Source organism: Panthera leo, chromosome B2 (assembly GCF_018350215.1).
Source record: "Panthera leo isolate Ple1 chromosome B2, P.leo_Ple1_pat1.1, whole genome shotgun sequence".
Classification (NCBI taxonomy): domain Eukaryota; kingdom Metazoa; phylum Chordata; class Mammalia; order Carnivora; family Felidae; genus Panthera; species Panthera leo.
This window is the reverse complement of record NC_056683.1, coordinates 32671344-32689829: the sequence shown is the minus strand read 5'-3', so window position 1 is coordinate 32689829 and position 18486 is coordinate 32671344. Positions and strand designations below refer to the sequence as shown.

The following is an 18486-nucleotide window of genomic DNA, read 5'->3' as shown; positions in this document are numbered from 1 at the left end:
ATAAGATCTTTTCTTGAGAGCAGCCGTTGTTGGGGGGAGAAGGAACATGTTAAGTGCCTTCGGAAGAAAGCAGTTTTCAAATCGCAGACTTGTGAGGGCTAGAAGGATCCAGAAGTCATTGCACAGAGTCCCTCCCTCATTTGCAGCAGGCAAAAAAGCTGAGGCTTGAAGAAGGGGAGGCTAGCCAGTCCTTGCCACCTTGGCTAATTGTTTAGCTTGTTTGTGCCTCTGTGTATTTCCTCGCTTGTTAAATGGGGATGATAATGGTCTCCTAGGCCAGGTGAGAGAATTAGGAGTTAATGTCCAGGGAGGGCCTAGCACGGTGCCTGGCACACAGTCAGCCCACAGGAAATGTCATTGCACAGCTTGTGGCTGGACCTGAAACCAGCACGAGAGACTCCATTGATGTGGAAGAGGCTGGAGCGGGTGGGCAGTGACAGACGGTGACCTTTGAGGCCGATCCTGGAGAGGCCCCACCATCTGCTGGGCCTCTTGTGTCTTCCTGAAGACTGAGCAGCCAACTCAACTTTCAGATAACGAGCTTTGTTTCGCTGTCACAACAGTGGCATGTGGGAGGAAAAAGCTGGGCGGAGTGGAGGGAGGGCAGAAGGGGGAAGGCAGGAAAGGGGGTGGAGGGGACACTGGTGAGCAGGGGAGAGGGTGGAGGTGGGCAGGTGCCCCAGGTTCCTGAGAGAGGCCGGCCCGGGGCCAGTGGTGAGGCATACTAGCCCTTCTGGGCACTCCCCCCCCCCCCCCCCCCCCCCCCCCGCCTGGCTGTGTGATGCTCTTGACCCACGTGGGGCTGTAAGTGCTATAACGGTTTGTGGCTTGTTTCTGGAGAAAGCTGCCTGCTTGGTGCTTGGCTTGTCTAAGCTCCTCCGCGCCTGGCCCAGGACTCCTGGGGAGACTTTGTGGCTTAGATAACGCAAGATGTTCTGTTGAGGATATGGCTTTGTGTCTTCAAAGTGTTTTCATTGCACAACCAGGAGGAGCTTTGGAGAGAGTCCATCTACACCGCCCCCTCCCCCCCCCCCCCCGCCCCTGCAGCATGCCCTTCTCCCTTGAAGACCACTTCATCCTTCCAGCACCCAAGCCAAAAACCTGGCAACAGTTTTGACCATGCTTTTTCTACAAGGAAACCCTACAGGCTTTCCTTTCAGAATGTGTCCTCTGGGGCCTCCCACCTCTGGGGCCTCTCATCCAGACCATTGCAGAAACCTTCTCTTCTTCCGCCTGCTTCTTTTTTTTCCCCCTGCTTCTAAATGGGCCTACCACAGCCAGACTTCTGCTCAGTGGCCAGGGAGATCTTTCTAAAAGCCGAATTGAATCTACTCACCTCTGTTAAACCTTTGATTGCTTTTAGATTAAAATGCAAACTTCCAAACCCTTGCCTGTCTCAGAAGCTCTGTGCTACTTGGTGCCCAACCACGTCTGTTGTGTCTCCTGGGTGCAATCCACACAGTCACTCTATTTTCCTTATGGTCCGTCATGACACTGTGCTATTTTCCCCACCACAGGGCCTTTGCACCTGCGTTCCCCTCTGTATGGAATGTTTTCTCCTGACTCTATGAGGCTAGATCCTTCTCATTCAACCTTAAGCTTAAATGGACTCCCTCCCCTCTGCCTCTCCCCCCCGCCCCAGTTATTCTATCTTGTTTCCTCATCTTTCCCTTTATGGCACTCATCACAGTTTGTACTTATGCCCATATTTGCTTGTTTTCCATTTTGCCGCTGGCTTCCCCCTCTAGACTAGGGGTTAGCAAACTATGGCCCATGAGCCAAATCTGGCCCACCACTTGTTTTTGTATGGCCCACGAACTAAGAATGGTCTTGGTATTTAAGTGGTTGAAGAAAAAGAATCAAAAGAATAATATATCCACAACACAGGAAGATCACATGAAATTCAAATTTCAGTGCCCAGCGATGAAGTTTTGTGGGTATACATAAGACCTACATTTGTGTATTGTCTAGGGCTATTTTTAAAATTTTTATCTATTTATTTATTTATTTTTTGAGGGGGGCTGCGGTGCAAGTGAGCAAGGGGCAGAGAGAGAGAAAAATCCCATGAGGGGCAGAGAGAGAGAGAAGTGGGGCTCATCTGAAGTGGGGCTCGAATTCACAAACTGTGAGATCATGACCTGAGCTGAAATCAGATGCTTAACTGACTGAGCCACCCAGGTGCCCTACAGGGATACTTTTTTTAAAAAAAGATTTTATTTTTTTTAATGTTTATTTCTTTTGGAGACAGAGAGACAGAGTGTGAGCTGGGGAAGGGGCAGAGAGAGGGAGACACAGAATCCAAAACAGGCTCCAGGCTCTGAGCTGTGAGCACAGAGCCCGACGTGGGGCTCGAACTCACGAACCGCGAGATCATGACCTGAGCCGAAGTCGGATGCTTAACCGACTGAGCCGGCCAGGGGCCCCAAAAAGATTTTATTTTTTAAGTAATCTCTGTACCCAACATGGGGCTCGAACTCACAACACTGAGATCAAGAGTTGCACACTCTACCGACCCAGCCAGCCAGGTATAGGGCTACTCTTGAACTACCGCCTAGGGACTGAGCAGATGAGACCAGTTGACCCTCAGCAGCACCCGTAGGACCCCCGGCTGGTGCCAGGCCCGCAGTAGGCTCTCAGGAGTCTTGGCTGAATGGTGTCATGGAGAGTGAAGCGTCTGCTCCCCCATGTCCCCCCAAACTCTTTGATACCAGCAGGGATGCCATGGTCTGCACCACCCTGCAGACGCCCCTGGCCGTGGGGATGAGTGCAGCCCGGCCCATCGAACCATTGGGTCAAACCAGTGCCAACCAGTGCCCATCACTCTGGTGAACTCCAGGACCACTTGGATGTGTTTCCACCCTCCCAAACACCTCCAGCGCCTCCCTGACTTACGGAATTGGAATTCCCTTCACCTACACCTTTTTCCCTGTTCGAGGGTAACCCCATGCACCATTTTAGGCTGTTATTAGAGATTTGTCCCAACAAAGCTTCCTCAATAGATATTTGGGGGTGAATGAGGGACCCTCCAGAAGAGGTGTCTGAGGTGGAATTATCACTACGTTTGCACGACACATATCCTGTGCCAGGGTTCGTCTCAACCCTCACGGCAGCCCGCGGTGGGCAGTTGTTATCCCCATTGTACAAGTGGGCAACTGAGGCACAGAGAAGCCAAGCAACTTGACCAAGGTCCCACAGCTAGCGTGGCGGAGCCAGCATGCAAACTGTGCGGCCCCGAATCTACCCATTTTGCCACTCTGCTCTCCTAACTCTTGGCCATCCGATAGACTCGGGTTTGAGACCTGGCCTAATACTGCGTGGCTTTTCTGAGACTCAGTGGATCATCTGCAGCGCGGACACGATGGCACTCACCCGGCAGAGGTGATAATGTGGGCAAAACCCTTCGTAGGTGCTTTGGGGACGCGGGTGTTACCGGAACAGTTTTGATATTGGTAGAATAGTTTTGATAGCGTTTGTGAGGGGCTAGGCGGCCGAAGGGGTGGGGGAGGAAGGGAAGAGGTGGGGGAAGTAGGTCTTGCTGAGGGTGACTCTCAGGGGCTGTTCTCGGGTGAGAAGTGCATAGCCCATGCTTTTACAGCGTCCCTCTTTCCCCCAAGCACCAGGTGTCCCTCTGGTGAGAGCCCGGGAAGGGGGACGTCAAGACGTCAGGGTCAGGCTGGAGCCTGCAGAGAGAGGGGAGGGAGGTGCAGTGGGGGGGGGGGGGGGGGAATGTGGCACTGGGCTCAGAGCCCCCCACTGACCACTCCACTGGCTGTTCTCTCTGTCCTCTGTGCTCTGTCCCAACCACCTGGTTACTGTCCACAGTGGAGCGGTGCCCCCCCCCCCCCAATATAGTCGGATACCGGGGATGCAAGGCGGGGGGAAGGATGGGTGGGTAGGGCTGCTGGGGGAGACGTTGCGTTGCCTTGGTGGTTCTCAAGCCTGGCACCTCATCACAGTCACCTGGGGAGTTTACTAGAGCATCGGATTCCTCAAGCTCCAGCAGGCGGATGAGGCCTGGGGGCCGGGCCTGTGGTTGGACACCTGCCAGGAGGCTTGGTTGGCCACCAGACCGTGTGGTCTGAGTCGGCCTAGTATTCCCATCCCACCAGGCTCTCCAGGGAGGACCCTGCCCCCGCTGCAGCCCTCTCAAGCCAGCTGCCTCGCAGGTGCACCCTGGGGTTGCAGACCCAGCTCTGAATACAGGAGGTTTGGGGCTGGAAGCCTGGGTTCAGCTCTGGTGACTGGATTGGCAAACAGACTCATGATTGTGAAATTTCAAGGAGGCAGAGGGGCCTCTGGGGCAACTTCCCAGAAATGCCCTGGAGGGAGGCCTGGTGCGCTCCTGGAGTCCAGGTTGGAGATGACAGGGCCCCGGGGCAAGAATTCATTCACTCATTCCACTCACGGACTCCATATCGAACATCTTCTCTGTGCCTAGCACGGCTAGAGGAGTGTTCTCCATCTGGCTGCACCTTGGAATCACCCAGGGAGTTTAAAAAAATCCTAGTACCCAAGCCCCACCCCAGGAATTCAGATTAATTGGTCTGAGATGGGGCTTGGGTTCCCCAGGTGATATCCATGTGCCGGCCCAGGTGGAGAACCACCGCTCTAAGCAACTTTGTAAAGCAGGAAACGAAACGGAGTAAGGCCTTGTCCCGGTGGGCTTCTATGTTAGAGGGGGAGAGCAGGCAGTGAACAGGTAAACTGTATAATACCTAATGGGGGGGGGGCAGTTCCCTGCAGAACAAAGCTGAGGCATGGCGGAGGGGTGCCAATGTAGACAGGATGGTTGGGGATGGCTTCACTGAAGAAGGATTATTTCTACACAAGCTCAAATAGAGCAAAGGGACTTGCCCATTGGATATCTGGAGAGTGTTCTAGGTAGAGAGAACAGCAAATACAAAGGCCCTGGGGCAGGACTTTGCTTGATTGTTGACCTAGGGACTCAAGAGGGAGGACCAAGACAGCTCTGGGGATGGGAGAGGGGGACCAAGGGAGTGCCCAAACCTACATCCTGACCCTTGTTGCTGCCAAGGGTGTTGTGGGGGGGAGGGGTCAGCAGGAGTCTGGGGACCTTGGGCAATCACTGGGCCTCTCAGGACCTCAGTTTCCTCACCTGTTAAATATGCAAATGGTCCCTGAACAGTCCTCGTGAAACCACAGAGGTGATGGGTGGGTGGGGGAGGAGATATAAGGGTGGAGCCTGTGGGAGAGGCTCACTCTTTCCCTCCGCTCCCACTCTGCTGGCCTCCTCCCACCCCTGGCCCCTTGTCCCTCTTCCACCCCGTCTCCCTGGCCTGAGGAAGGAGAGCTCGAGACAGGAGCGAGGCAGGGCCAGCCAGATGGGGAGCCCCAAGAGGCAGTAGCATGCGATGGTTAAGGCATGGGCTCTGGGGCCAGATGGCCTGGCCTCAAACCCCTGCTCTGCCATTTATCACCTGGGAGTACCTCTCTGTGCCTCAGTTTCCTTGTCTGTAAAATGCTCCCCACCTCACAGGGCACGGTAAAGATTAAGTGAATACACGGAAAGTGCTCAGACCAGCACCTGGCATGTAGACTGGGGATATCGGCCGAGTGCCTGGTTGCGGCGGGCAGCCCAGAGCACTCACTGGCTTTGGAGGCGGCCACATGGTAGGTGGCTCAGATCTTGGCCCCAGATCCCTCACCCTGTCTGGACCTTGCTCATCTCATCTGTGAAATGGGTAGAATCACGTGTACCTCTCAGGGTAAGGATGTAGGATAATGTAGTGAGGAGCTGGTGGTGTGGGTGCACCGTAGGGCTCAGTAATGTTAGTCCTCATCACGTGCAGGCAGAGCATTGAAGGGGGGCTCAAGGGGGGAGGGGGAGTGATCTGAGCCATGCAGGCTGGGGAGCTGGGCAATATGGAGGGGCAGATCACTGGCTTTTGGCAGAGGGATGATGGGTGAGTGTAGCTGAGTTCCCCCCAGTGTGTTGGTCCTGGGGCTCTCCAGGCACTCACTGTGAGGTGTGGGGGATGCTGGGTGATCTCTGGCTCTCCACTCAGGGGAGGGCTGTGGGTCCCCTTACCACTGAAGCCTCCCATAGCTCAGGGACCTGTGTTCTGGTTCTGGCTCTGCTGACAACGCGCTGTGACCTTGGGTGGGTCGGCTGTTCTGTAAAATGAGGGCATCGGATCAGGTGGGCCAAGCCCACTCCTCTACCTGGTGGCCTCTCCTGGAGTAGGAGCACTGAGCCTACTCCCCAGCGGTCAGATTACCGCGGTATTGCCATGGCCCCAGTGGCCTTTCTCGTGGCCTCTCCAGTGTAGTCCAGCCTGCCTCGACCCTGCATATTCTGAGTGTGTGCTATGCTTTCCAAAACCTGCCTCGGGGATTTTCCTGGCCGTGTGCTCCTCCTGGAACTTCCTTCCTGATGCCCGACTGGCAGAGTCAGACTCCTTCTTCAAACCCTGACTCAAACTCCAAGACTCTCCTGACCCGTGAAGGGCTGAGCTGTTCCTGGGGTACGTGGGGTCCTTTGTGTGGCTCTTGTGGGCCTTCCTGACGTCCATGGGCTTGTGGAGGGCAGGACTGGGCCTCCCTGGGACCCAGGGACCTGGGCCTGGGTCTTCCCCTTGCCCTCAGTGCCCCTGGCCCTGTCTGTCAGCCTTGGGAAAACTGAGCAACCCCGCAACTCCCCCCCCCCCCCCCAAAGCAACCCCTGTGTGGGAGCTGTGCCTGGGGCAGGGGTGTGGCCCATGCCTCCGCCTGTCTCTGTCAGAGGGTTAAGCTCATAGTACCTCCCCCTGCCTAGTCCTAAATGAGCTGTGTGCTTTTCCACTTCCTCCCAGTTTATTAAACTTGCATTTTTATGACCCAGACATGTTGGAAATGAAAAGGCGGCACATTCTGCTTTATATTCCAATTGACCTTTACGCTTGCCACTTACTTGGGTGCCCGGGCTGGGGTGAGGTGAGGAGATGCATGCCCCCGCCTCCAGGCTCTGGGCTGCCGTGGAGAGTTGTATCCTGGAGCCACGTTTTGGGGGGCAGGGAGGCGGGGGAATCAGAGCCCCCCTTGGTCCCCAGCCCCTGCCTCCTCCTTTGGGACTCTGTGGGTTTCTCTGCTTTCCTCTTCTGTTCTCCCCCATCTCTCTCCTTCCTGCCTCCTTTTATACCCTCTCTGGCTCTGCCTGGGCCTCTCTCTGGGTCATGTGGGGTGGCCTTATCCATGGTTAAGGCCAAGAGGTAGGAGTGGCCCACAAGCTCACCTGTTTCTGGACAGGTGTGCTCCCGCCTCGTGGCCACTCTGGCCACCTGCCCGCTTCACACCTTGATTAGGGCCATTGGTACCCTAATGTGCTGAGCACTTTCTGGTGGGCACCCAACCCCTCCAGGTCCCCTTTCCGTTCTCAGATGGTCCTCTCCCCCCCAACATAGCTCCAGAAATTTCCCCTTGAATGAAGATGTGGCCTGGCTGTGGGCAGATGCTGCTCGGGGCTGTTTTCCTCGCCTGTGGGGTGACCGTGAGCAGGCTCTGCACGCGTCCCCGGGTGGTGGACAGACGGGGTTGGTCTCAGGGGTGTGAAGCTGTTTCAAAAGGGGCCAATCCTGGCCCTGCCACTCCTGCCTGTGTGATCCTTGGGCGGGTCACATGACCTCTGAGCCCAGTTTCCAGATCTATAAGATGGGTAGGATGGTTGTATTAAACGGGACAATGAAAATTGGCACATGGCCCAGTTCGAGGAACAGTAGCTGTTGTAACGCGTGCTCATGTGAGGGGGAGGCTATATTCTTCTCCCTGTTCCTTTCTTTCTTCGTTCCTTCATTCCTGGACCTGAGTCCTCCCCAGGCTTCTGTTTTTCCTGGGGCCACTGAGAAGTACCCTGGGATGACCCAGGAGGCATGAGGCACAGGTACCACGAAGATGGACCGGCCTGGCTGCCGGCTCTCTAGCCATCCCCGGGGGCCTAGGGGAATTTAAAACTCATTAGGGCTGAAATATGCTGGAGGGAGAGAGGGAGGGAGCCCGCTGAGCACCACCCCATGTGGGGCAGGAGCATAGGGGGGCCCTAAGGGTCCTTGGGTGTCTGGGCATCTCTGGCCGGGGCTGAGGAGCAGAGAGGCGACACTTAGCTCATTCTCCAGCCCCTGGGGCTGTGGTTCAGTGGGAGGTCCTGCAGGGTGTGTGTGTGTGGGGGGTGGTATTTGTGTTCAGGGCTGCTGCCTCCCTGTCTCCCTCCAAGTTCAGGCCCTGATTGCTGTCAGGGAGTCCAGTGTGGCCCCCTCGTCAGAGCAGCAGGAAGAGGGCAAAGCTGGACCCTTAGGAACGAATTTGGGTGGCAACCCCCCTCCCCCACCAGGGGGGACATTTGAGGCTTAGGACTGGGGGGCCGGGTGTGTGAGGGGTGTGGCTTCCAGGACCAGGTCTGTTCTGAGGGGAGATGGGGATATGGGGTGCACACAGCTTTCACAAAGGAGCCTTTTATCAAAGATGAGTGGTATCTTCTAGGTGGGCTTGACAGAAAAGGGTCTCTCTCTCTCGCTCTCTCTCTCTCTCTCACTCACTCTCACAAGGCATCATGTATTCTATTACCCTCCAAACTTCAAGCACATGGAGAATTATAGAGACGAATAAACTGTCCTAGACTCATCACCTGGCTTGATCAAATATTGATATTTTGCCCTACTGGTATCAATGTTTGTTTTCATGCTAAGGAAGAAAACATTGTAAACGTCATCAGAGGGCCCGTGTGAGCGTCCTTGTGCTCCGCCTCTTCCTCCTTGGAGGCTGCCACCGCCCTGTCCTGTGCGGATTGTTTTTAGTTCTTTTAATGACTGTGCACTTAAAAATAGTTTTGTGTGTTTTATTCATTTTTGAGAGTGAGAGAGACAGAGCATGAGTAGGGGAGGGGCAGAGAGAGAGGGAGACACAGACTCTGAAGCAGGCTCCAGGCTCCGAGCTGTCAGCACAGAGCCCAACGTGGGGTTCGAACTCACGAGCCTTGAGATCATGATCTGAGCTGAAGTTGGACGCTTAACTGACTGAGCCACCCAGGTGCCTCTAGTTTTGTGTGTTTTAAGCTTGATAAAAAATTGGATCATGTTGGGTGTCCTGGGGCTGGCTGCATTTGCTCAGCTTGTCCCGTTCCTTTTCTTGGTCGTGTGGTTCCTCACTGGAACAGCGCCCCGTGCATTTACTCGTTCATTTCTTGGGGTCACCTGGGCAAGTCCCCTGATGATCTTCCTGGCTCGTCCCAGGGGTGCTGCCCGACCATCCTTGCCCGTGTCTCTTTGTGTTCTTGGGAGAGTTTTCTTGTGGGTCGCACTCAGGAGCGGAATTGCAGACTCATGGAGAATATGCCTCCTGAACTTCCCCAGAGGCTGCCATGTTGCTCTCTACCTTTGATGCAGGGTGCTGGTTTCCAAACCTGTCTCCCCATTGGAACCCCCTGGGGCTTGTTAAAACACAAGTTTTCACCAGATGCCTGGGCCTACGTGGCCCTGCGACAGGGACTCTTTGCGTGCGAAGTCTTGTTTCATAAGCTCCTGGGGGCTTCATGGACCTACATTTGGAGGTGCCTTGCCTGGACCTGCCAGTCACTTGCTGTGCAACTTTGAGCAAGTTGCTGGATCTCTCTGAGCCTGAGTGTCCTCCTCTATAAAATGGGGGTGATGATAATGGTGAGGACTCAGTCAGGGTTGGCCCTTGCCTCCTCTGGGGGTTGGCTTGGTGCTTTTGAGGTCTGTGGTGTACCCAGGGTTGCCACAGCCTGACCGGGCTCTTGTGTCATCCAGAGGAGCAATGTACCTCCTTGACTCTGTCTGTGAAGTCGGTTTTGGGTTCGTTGTGTTGGTCAACAAGCATGATGGACGACTGCCCCGTGCAGGCCATGCCATGTTTTAGAGACCTGGAGTATGGGCCAAGGACGCTGATGTCAGAAGTCAACGGTCAGTAATTCCATGACAGTGAGATGAGGGCTTTCATGGAGGTGGATGAGGCCCGGTTGGGGGGTGGGGTGTCAGGGAAGGCTTCCTGTAGGAGGACAACTAGCTGAGATTCAACAGCCAGCATACAGTGAGGTAGGTGGAGGGCTGTGCTGGCCAGTGGGGGAGGGCATTCCAGGTGGAGGGACCCAGGAGGCCAAAGGCCTGGTGGTGAGAGAGGAGAGGGAGAGTGGGAGCGAGCCTGGTGCTTGTGTGGGGGTTGGCCGTCTCGCTTCAGGACTGCTGAGGCTCCCGGTGACACAGGCATCTACCTCCTGGCAGCGGTTGCCTCTGACTGAGGCCTCAGATTGCAGCTGGAAGGGGGTTTATGGGAAGCCTGAAGTGTGAGGAAATGTTAAGTGCCTTATAAGTACTTTGATTATTTTAAATTGCTTAAGTGGTTTCTAAGATGGTCCTAAGTATCCCGGGGACACAGACACAAAATCAATTAGGAAAGTACAACAAACCTAATGAGGGGAGAGTAGCCCCCTCCCCCACGCCCACCTTGGCCTGGCTCTGGCCCTGGCCCGTCAGCCCGCACCAGAACCCCTACTTTCACCTCCAGCATCGGGCTGGGGAGCCCCCAGCCTCTGCGCTGGGCCCTCCTGGCCCTGAGTCCTGCCTTCTCGCTCAAGTGTTTTGCAGGGTGGAGGGAGAGGAAGGGGTGTCTGGAGGGGTAGGGACGGGAGGCAGAGAGAGGGGTTGTATGTGGAAGTGCCTGAGAGGGTCTCCTTTAAAGATGCTTCTCTCTTCTGAATGTGCCTTTTATCTAGGGGCCCTGGAGCCCCCTAGGCCTACAGTATTACCGTTAATATTATTATCACTATCATTGCCATTTACAGCATTATTTTTTAAGCACGTAATACATTCCTATGGGCTTTCAAACATACCAAAGGACATACCCCAGCCCTACCGTGGAGGCAGCCGCTGCTCCCCGTGTGACCTTCCAAAGAGGGCTGTGGTCTGGACTCGGGGCTGTGGTGTTGCAAACTCCGGGGGCGCCATTCACCGTTGACCATTCACTGAATCTGGGGTGCGGGGTGGGGGGTGGGGATGTGTGCACGCATACGTTCTCCTCCGCTTTTTTCACACGCCGCAGCACCTGCCTGGTGGCCGTGGGGATTGCTCATCAGCCAGGAAGGACCTCGGCCTTTGTCCGGCCACAGAGTACTCCCCGCTCCCAGTCTCCTCGTGGCAGACACCAGGTGCTTCCCAACCTCGTGCGTTTGAGAACACCCCTTGTGCGGCTGACTTCGTGCGTCGGCCACGTTGCGTGTCTCTGTCGGGAGAATTCCTACAGAGTGCCGGGTCACAGGACCAGCGTATTCGTAATCTCTTGCCCTCCTGCCGGCCAGGGGTGGGGGCCGCACTTCCTGTGGCTGGGTCTCCACCTCTGCTGTCAGCCGGGCGGCGCCGGGAGGAGGCCCTGCGGCTGATGCTGACCCGGGCCCTGTGCCGCCAGCCTTGTGCAGCAGATCGTGGGGAGCAGGGACCCCGGTCCTTGATGCAAGAGCTGCCCAGAAGAGTGAGTGGGCCCCACTTCACTGTGAGTCTGTGTGGGGGTGGAGGCAGGGGCAGGGGCAGGGGGCAGCTCCGGGCCTCTGCGGGGGTCTAGCGGGAGCCGGAGGCCCTGGGCTCCTGGGTCTCCATCCCACACATGCTCTGAGAAGGTGCTGAGAACCGGCAAGGTGGATGACCATCGCTGGCCTGGCTCGGTTGTCTGCCCGCCCTTCCCTCCGCCCCCGCATCATTCAGGTGTGATTGCTCCCAGCAGAACTGCTTCTGTGCCCACGTTCTCCTGTCTTTGGGCCCCATGGCTGCCTTGTGTGTCCATTTAACAGATGCAGCTCTGAGGGGCGGTGACTCCTTGGGTCCTGCAGCGGCTCGGGGGTGGAGTTTGGCTGGTCCCTTGCCTCCCTGGCTCCTCAAGGAGTGCTTCTGTCCCAGGTCCGCAGGTAAGGCTCATCCGTCCGTCCGCATCTCGGTTTAAACACTTCTCACTGCCCGCTGCCGGGAGGGCCCCCCTTCTGTTCTAACCAGCCTTGGGCCCTCGGCAAAATCACTTAGACTGTCTGGCCTCTCCATTTTCCCATCCGCACGATGCATCCAGATCCAATTTTACTGAATACTTTCTGAGGGTAGTGAGGCAGGAGATTCCCCACTTCTTCCCGGAGGGCCTCAAAACTCTTCTTTTGGGGGACTTGAAACTGTTCTTGTTTTCCATGTGAATTTTCCATGCAATACCTCCTCGGAGGCACCAAGGAATCCGCTGCCTCCTTCCTCCTACCCCAAGGTACACAGTGAGATGAGCAAAGAGCCTTGTCACCTGGAGCACATTGTACATATTTATTATATTAATTTTGCATAATTCACCGAACTCTCTTTGAAAGAGATGTGGCTTCCCTTATTGAAAACTCTCTTTCCCATTCTGCACATCCAGCTTCAAATGTCCTCCTCCCCTGAGACCCTTCCCGCCCAAACCAGTCCCCGCCTGGACCAATTCCCTTAGTCAGTGCTGGCCCCTGAGCTTTCATTCCCTCTTGTCTCTCCACCGAGAGACCCTGAGGTTAGGGACGATGTCACCCGTTTCTTTTGTGGGTCCCCACAGAATCTGGAGGGATGAGTCAAAAAATATTTTTAACAGAAAGCTGTCAATGTGAAGAACAAAAATCTCTGTTCCTCAAAGGAATCAGGCACAGAGCCTCCTGGAAGTTCGGCAGCTGGTACTTGATTTGACACTGAACTTTCCCAGGTTCATTTCCCAATGACCTTTCATGAGAGGTCCGATGAGTGGGTTTTGCTACAATCTGTACAGTGGTCTTTGGTAACGTTTTGAAGGAAGAAGTGGAGTTTTCCTTAGCTTTTGTTTGGTTTCCAGTTTAATTAAAAATACGTATGTTTTATGTACAGCTTGTGAGTCAGCGTAGGAGTATGGCCCATGATTTTGGGGACTTTCAGACACCTGCTGTAGGCAGCTTCTGAGCATTTCTTGGAAACTGTGGTACGGCCTTAGGGCCCAGTGATAAATGGGAATAGGGGAGGCAGGGTCACTCACAACCAATCGGCAGGTGACGATCTTTCACAGTTGCTTCTTGGTCATTCCACACGACGGCCCTACAAAGTGGTCCGGACAGATGCCCTGACTTTACTTGAGGAGAATGAGACTCAGAGAAGTTACTGTGTGGGAGACCACCTAGTGAGTCAGAATCAGAGCTGGGCTTGGAACAGGGGTCCCAGACTTCCAGCCCAGTGCTTGCCCTCTACACACACCTGGATGTCACAGGCAGATCCTTTGAGGCCACCAGCTCTTAGTGTGAGTCCATGGGTGGTGGTGAAGATGACTTGCAGGCTGGAAGCATGTCGGTCTTCCCTCTGCCCCACGGAGCACGGGAGAGTCAGCCTTGGGCCCCTATGTGTGAGTGTGGCTTATGCCCCCACTCCTTCCTGTTGGTGTTGTTATAAAAGCCAACATGTTCATTGCAGATCTGGAAGAAAACAGAAGAGCATAAAGAAGCAAATGAAAATTGCCCACTCATCCCGCCATCCAGAGTGACAAACTTGAAACGTTTGTGTATTTCCTTCTAGCCTTTCCTGTGTATAATTTATGACGCTGCGACCGTAACATCTATGTGGTTCTGTAGCCAGCTTTTGCCCACCAGGCTGCGGTTGGGAGCATTTTCCACCATCCTTAAATAGTCTCTGAAACATGGTGGGTGATGGCTACACAACCCCCCATCAGGGGGCCCTATCATCTTTTATGTGTCACATCTCTCTGGTGGCTGGTGGGGTGTGGAGTTTCTGGGCTGCTTCCTCACCGTGTCTGGGCATTTGCAGTGGACTCTCCCTCCATGGGGGGATGTGACCGTGAAGGCTTGGGTTCTGGGTAGGTGGGAAGCAGGAGGTGGGAGGGTCCTGCCTAATTGGACTGGTAATCCTGGGAGAGACAGGTGCTCAGGTGAGCTCCCTGAAAGGGCGGACGGGAAGGTGGACATAGCAGGTGGAATGTGGGAGGCAGAGCCAGGTGTCCTCAGTGATGCTGTGGGCGTGGGACACGGGGGCCTGGAGAGACATGCTCAGCTGAACTACCGGTGTGGGGCTGAGAGATTGTGGTTTCACTTTATTCCTGCCCTGGGTGAAAGACCCCCCCCTCCCCCCACCGGCCCACCACCGGTGCTCCAGAAATTAAACTCAGGGATTCCAATCCAGGGCGGTGGCTGAAGGGGAGGTGGTGGGCAGGGGGCCAGGCTTGGCAGGGAGGGGAAATGACCTCATCTATACCATTTGCTGTGGACAGGTGGGACGCATGGCAGGGGGTGCCTGGAGAAGGAGGTAGCAGCCCCTGGGTTCCCACGGTGGCATTGTCTCTACAGGCCATCCGGCCTACCTGCACCCCAGTCCTTCCCTCTGGCTGCTGCCACTTCTGCTCCGGTTCCTCTCCTTCAGCCTCCCAAGATCCCGTCTGCTGGTTTCTCTTTCCGGTCTTTCCTTTGTCCACCTTTCCTTTCCTCTACATTAAAAAGAATTGAAGTATAACTTATATGTAGTAACGTGCACACATTTCAGATGTACTACTTGATGAGCATTTATAAATGCGTTTATGTGTATGAACATCAAGCCAGAGAACATTTGCAGTACCCTAGAACGTTCCCTTGAGCCTCTCTTAGTCAATATCCTAGCTTCCCCAAGGCTAATCACTAGCCCGACTTCTAACAGCATGGATTATTTGCATCTGGCTTTGAGCTTGTATAAACAGAATCATACAGTAAGCCTTTCGTGGCTGGCATCTTTCACGTGATCTGGGAGATTCATCCATGCGCTTGACTATATTCCTGTTTTTCATTGCTCTGTACTATTCCGTCGTGTGCTTGGTTCGTAATTTACGTATCTCCACTCTGCTTCCGTTGGACGTCTGGGCTGAATCTGGTGATTGGCTATTATGAATAAAGCTACTCTGAATATTTGTATACGTGTCTTTGAGTGGACACAAGCACTCATTTTGCGTATATGTGAACACACATACCACATACACGCGCGCGCACACACACACACAAATTGCTGGCTCATTGGCTACATGAATGATTAGCTTAATGAGGCATCTGCCAAACATTTCCCCAAAAGGGTTATGCCTTCTCGCCATCTTTTTTTGCTTTGGAAATTCCACCTGGGCTTCTAGGTCCATCTCAAATGCTACCTTGCCCGTCATCTTGATGGATAACAACACCCATCATTCAGGTGTCAGCTCTACAAGGCAGGATTGTGTCTCGCTTCTTTACTGCTCTGCCTCCTGGCCAGGAACATAGTGGGTGCTTAATAACACCCGTGGTTGAATTTATGTGCCTGGCACTGTGTCAGAGCCTCACATAGATTATCTAAGGTAAGTGACCAGCCGGGAAATTCTACAGGTGAGGAGACAGGCTTGTCCAGGAAGCAGCAGGAGCCCGCAGCACCGCCTTTCCCCGAAGCCTGCGCTCATTCCACAGTTCCTGGCGGCATGTGTTTGCAATTTCTTGCTCTTTTTCAGCTCGCCCACTTTGATTTCACTCGGCCTCATATTCTAGTCCGGGGGTTGTTGAAGTAAATCTCGTGGGTGACCTAGTTAGCTTGTGACCCAGCCAGCTCTTGGAGGATCCGCCAGCTCTGTCTTCATCCTGAGTCTGTGCCCCAGAAGCAGGGAATTTCAGGCTGGGGTATGGGTGGTAAGGCTGCAGAAACCCACTCAAATGAAATTAAAGCCCTCTCTTAGTAGGGCCAACATTCATATCTCATTTTTACCTTTTCAAAGCCCCTCTTCATTGATTGTGACACTCCCTGGAGATCACAGCCTGGGCATCATCATTTGCATTTTCTGACTGAGAAGAACAGAGCCCAGGGAGGTGGTGTGATGTGCCCAGAGTTTACCGTGTTGCTTGGAGAAGAGCCGGGGGGAGCCTTGAACTCTTGTCTTCCGGCCATGTGCTGTAAAGTGTGGCAGGGTGTGCTGGGAGCTGATAGAGAATCGGAGTTCAGCTCAAAACCCAGCCAGGCTTGTCCCAGGGCTGCTTTGGGAAACCAGAAAGGCTCTTTTAGGTCATCGATTTACTAAATGGTTTTTTAGAGCCCTGGAAGTTTTGCCAAGTGTCTCAGGGGCAGCTCCGGGTTAAAGGTCACAGCGGAGGCTTAGAGGAGGGGGCACTGTCCGTGGTGCTGAAACAGGACTTGGGTGTGGGGAGGTGAGGGAGGGAAGCAGTGTTGGCCTTAAGGGCGCTTATGGCTTCCCAGGAGGTGCTATCCTGCCAGTTTTGGTGGGAGCTGGGCATGTGGCCGGGCAGACGGTGCGGGTGCCTTGATATTTTAATTGAAGCCTGGAGACACGGTTGCTCTCTCTACTGCGCTAACAATGTACGGAATAAATAATTCAGCAGTGGTTGTGTTGTGCCTGCTGTCCTCACCCATGGGGGTGGCCACGCTCGTGCTCATACGTGCAGGCTGCCGGGCTGGGCCAGGAGCTGCTATTATGGGCTGGACCATTTTAACAGGGCCCTGGCCACCTCTCAACCCTGGTGAATTGGTTTCCTCCCAGGCACCCCCCAAGGAGAGGTTAGTGGAATGTGGGGCCAACTGCTCCTGTGTGTCACGATTAAGTGGCACTTAAAGGTCCGTTTGTCCTCAGACTGGCCTGAAATGCCAGCAAACTGGAGGAAAGGCCCCTCTTAATGGGCACTCTCCCTGGGCTGTGTTTGAACTGGTTCCATTTGATTCAGCAAATATTTATGGAGCTCCAAGTTTATGCAAGATACTGGAGCAGGTGGTAGGAACGGGAGAGATTGCCAGAGTGAATTAATCTGGGTCCTTCCTGGATGGGGAGGTGTGACATACATGCGATTTTGTCATAGCTCAAGTTGGGGTGTAGGAGGGCTATGGTGGAGGTGCAGGTGAGGGTCTGTGGGGCCTCAGGAGGGAGAACTCGCTTTGGACAGGGCACGCATGCGGTGGCTGCCTGGAGGAGGTGGTCAGTGTCCTGCAGGCAGAAAAGGAGCCATGATAGTGCTCTAAGTGGAAAGGGCAGGTGTAGCTGGAACTTCGGGTGTGTCTGGTATGGAAGCAGTAAGGCTTGTGGCATGAGGGCGGGAAGGTTGGGTGGTGGATGAGTGGAGACGGCTCGGATGAACTGGGGGCTTAGGCCAAGGGTGTGGACTTGATCCTGTAGAACAGTGCCCTGGCTAGATTTGGGGATTAGAAATATTCCTTTGGGTGTGGAGTGGAGGGTTGGTTGTAGGCTGAGGACTTAGTCTGAGAGAGTGATTGGGAGACCAATGAAACAGTTCAGATTAGAGGCAATGGTGGCCCGAATGGTGGCCTTGGGCATAATGTCATTCATTCATTCATTCATCCATTCACCAGATTAGTGAGCCAGATGTTGGGCTAGGCTGGAATACAGCAGTGAAGGAAAACACATACAGTCCTTGCCCACATGGAGCTGACCTTCTACAGGGGGAGAAAGATAGTAAACAAGATAAGCAATAATTCAAGTGGTGACAGGCGCTGGGGAGGAAAATTGCATAGGGTCGGAATTTTGAGAGTGACGGAAGAGAGGAAGGGCTCTTTTCTTGTTTTTTGTTTTTGTTTTTGTTTTTAAATTTATTTATTTATTTTGAGGGAGAGAGCACAAGCAGGGGAGGGGCAGAGAGAGGGAGAGACAGAATCCCAAGCAGGCTCCACGCCACCAGTGCAGAATTCCGTGCAGGGCTTGACCCCATGAACTGTGAGATCGTGACCTGAGCCAAAATCAAGAGTCAGATGCTTAGCTTGCTGAGCCACCTGGGGGGGGGGGGTGGTGGGGGTGCAGGAAGGGCTCTTTTAAACACGTGGTCAGGTTGAGTGTGTTTGAACATAGACCCAGGAAAGTAAGGAAGGGAGCCAGGTGACTGGATGGTGTTTGGGTGGAGGGCACAGCCAGTGCAAAGGCTCTGAGGCACCCTCTGGTTGTCCTGTATAGACTGGATTTGCAGCATGGGCAGTGGCAGGCAGGCACGGAGGAGTTTGTAATAACCCTCCACCCTCTTCCGTCCCTCTCTCCTCCGTTCTTCTCCCCCCTCTTCTCCCCTCCTCCCAGGGAGACAATCAACCCCCAGTGCTCCTCCACAGAAAGCCCTGAGGTGGCTTCCCGGGAACCTGGCAATTCCCATGAGCCCTGCCCTGCCCCCCTGGGCCCCAAATCCCAGCCCACCAGCACAGAGACCCTCAGCCACAGCTAGATGCGCCCAGGGTCCTCTCTGAGCCTCAGCTTGTCTCCCCCTATAAAGTGAGCACCAGTGACAAATACCTCCCTCACCCAGTTGATGTGAGGTTTAAATGGGAGAATGTATGTGGAAGCTGTAAATGGAAGGCAATTATTCTTACAGTTTTCAAAGCCAGAGGGAAAGACCAAAGAGAGTGGTCGAGGGAGGTCCCTGAGTGTAGTTATTTAGGAGCCTGTGACTCTGAAAGGTGGCCTGGCACAAGCAGAAGTGGATTCAAAAGCTGCAATGAAGAGAAATCTGGGGAGGCAGCTGCCCAACAA

At 54.4% G+C, this 18486-nt stretch overlaps 1 protein-coding gene across 3 annotated transcripts in view; it reads left to right on the top strand.

The window, feature by feature from the left end:
- GRM4 (glutamate metabotropic receptor 4) overlaps nucleotides 1-18486 on the top strand; it is a 115105-nt gene that overhangs the window by 15737 nt on the left and 80882 nt on the right. Inside the window, exon 1 of one of the 3 annotated variants that reach the window (XM_042938489.1) lies at nucleotides 11837-11902. The exons of the other annotated variants lie outside the window; for them this stretch is intronic. The gene's annotated coding sequence lies outside the window, so the exon portion shown is untranslated. Of the gene's footprint in view, nucleotides 1-11836; nucleotides 11903-18486 lie in introns of those variants that run through there. 3 annotated transcript variants of the gene reach the window in all.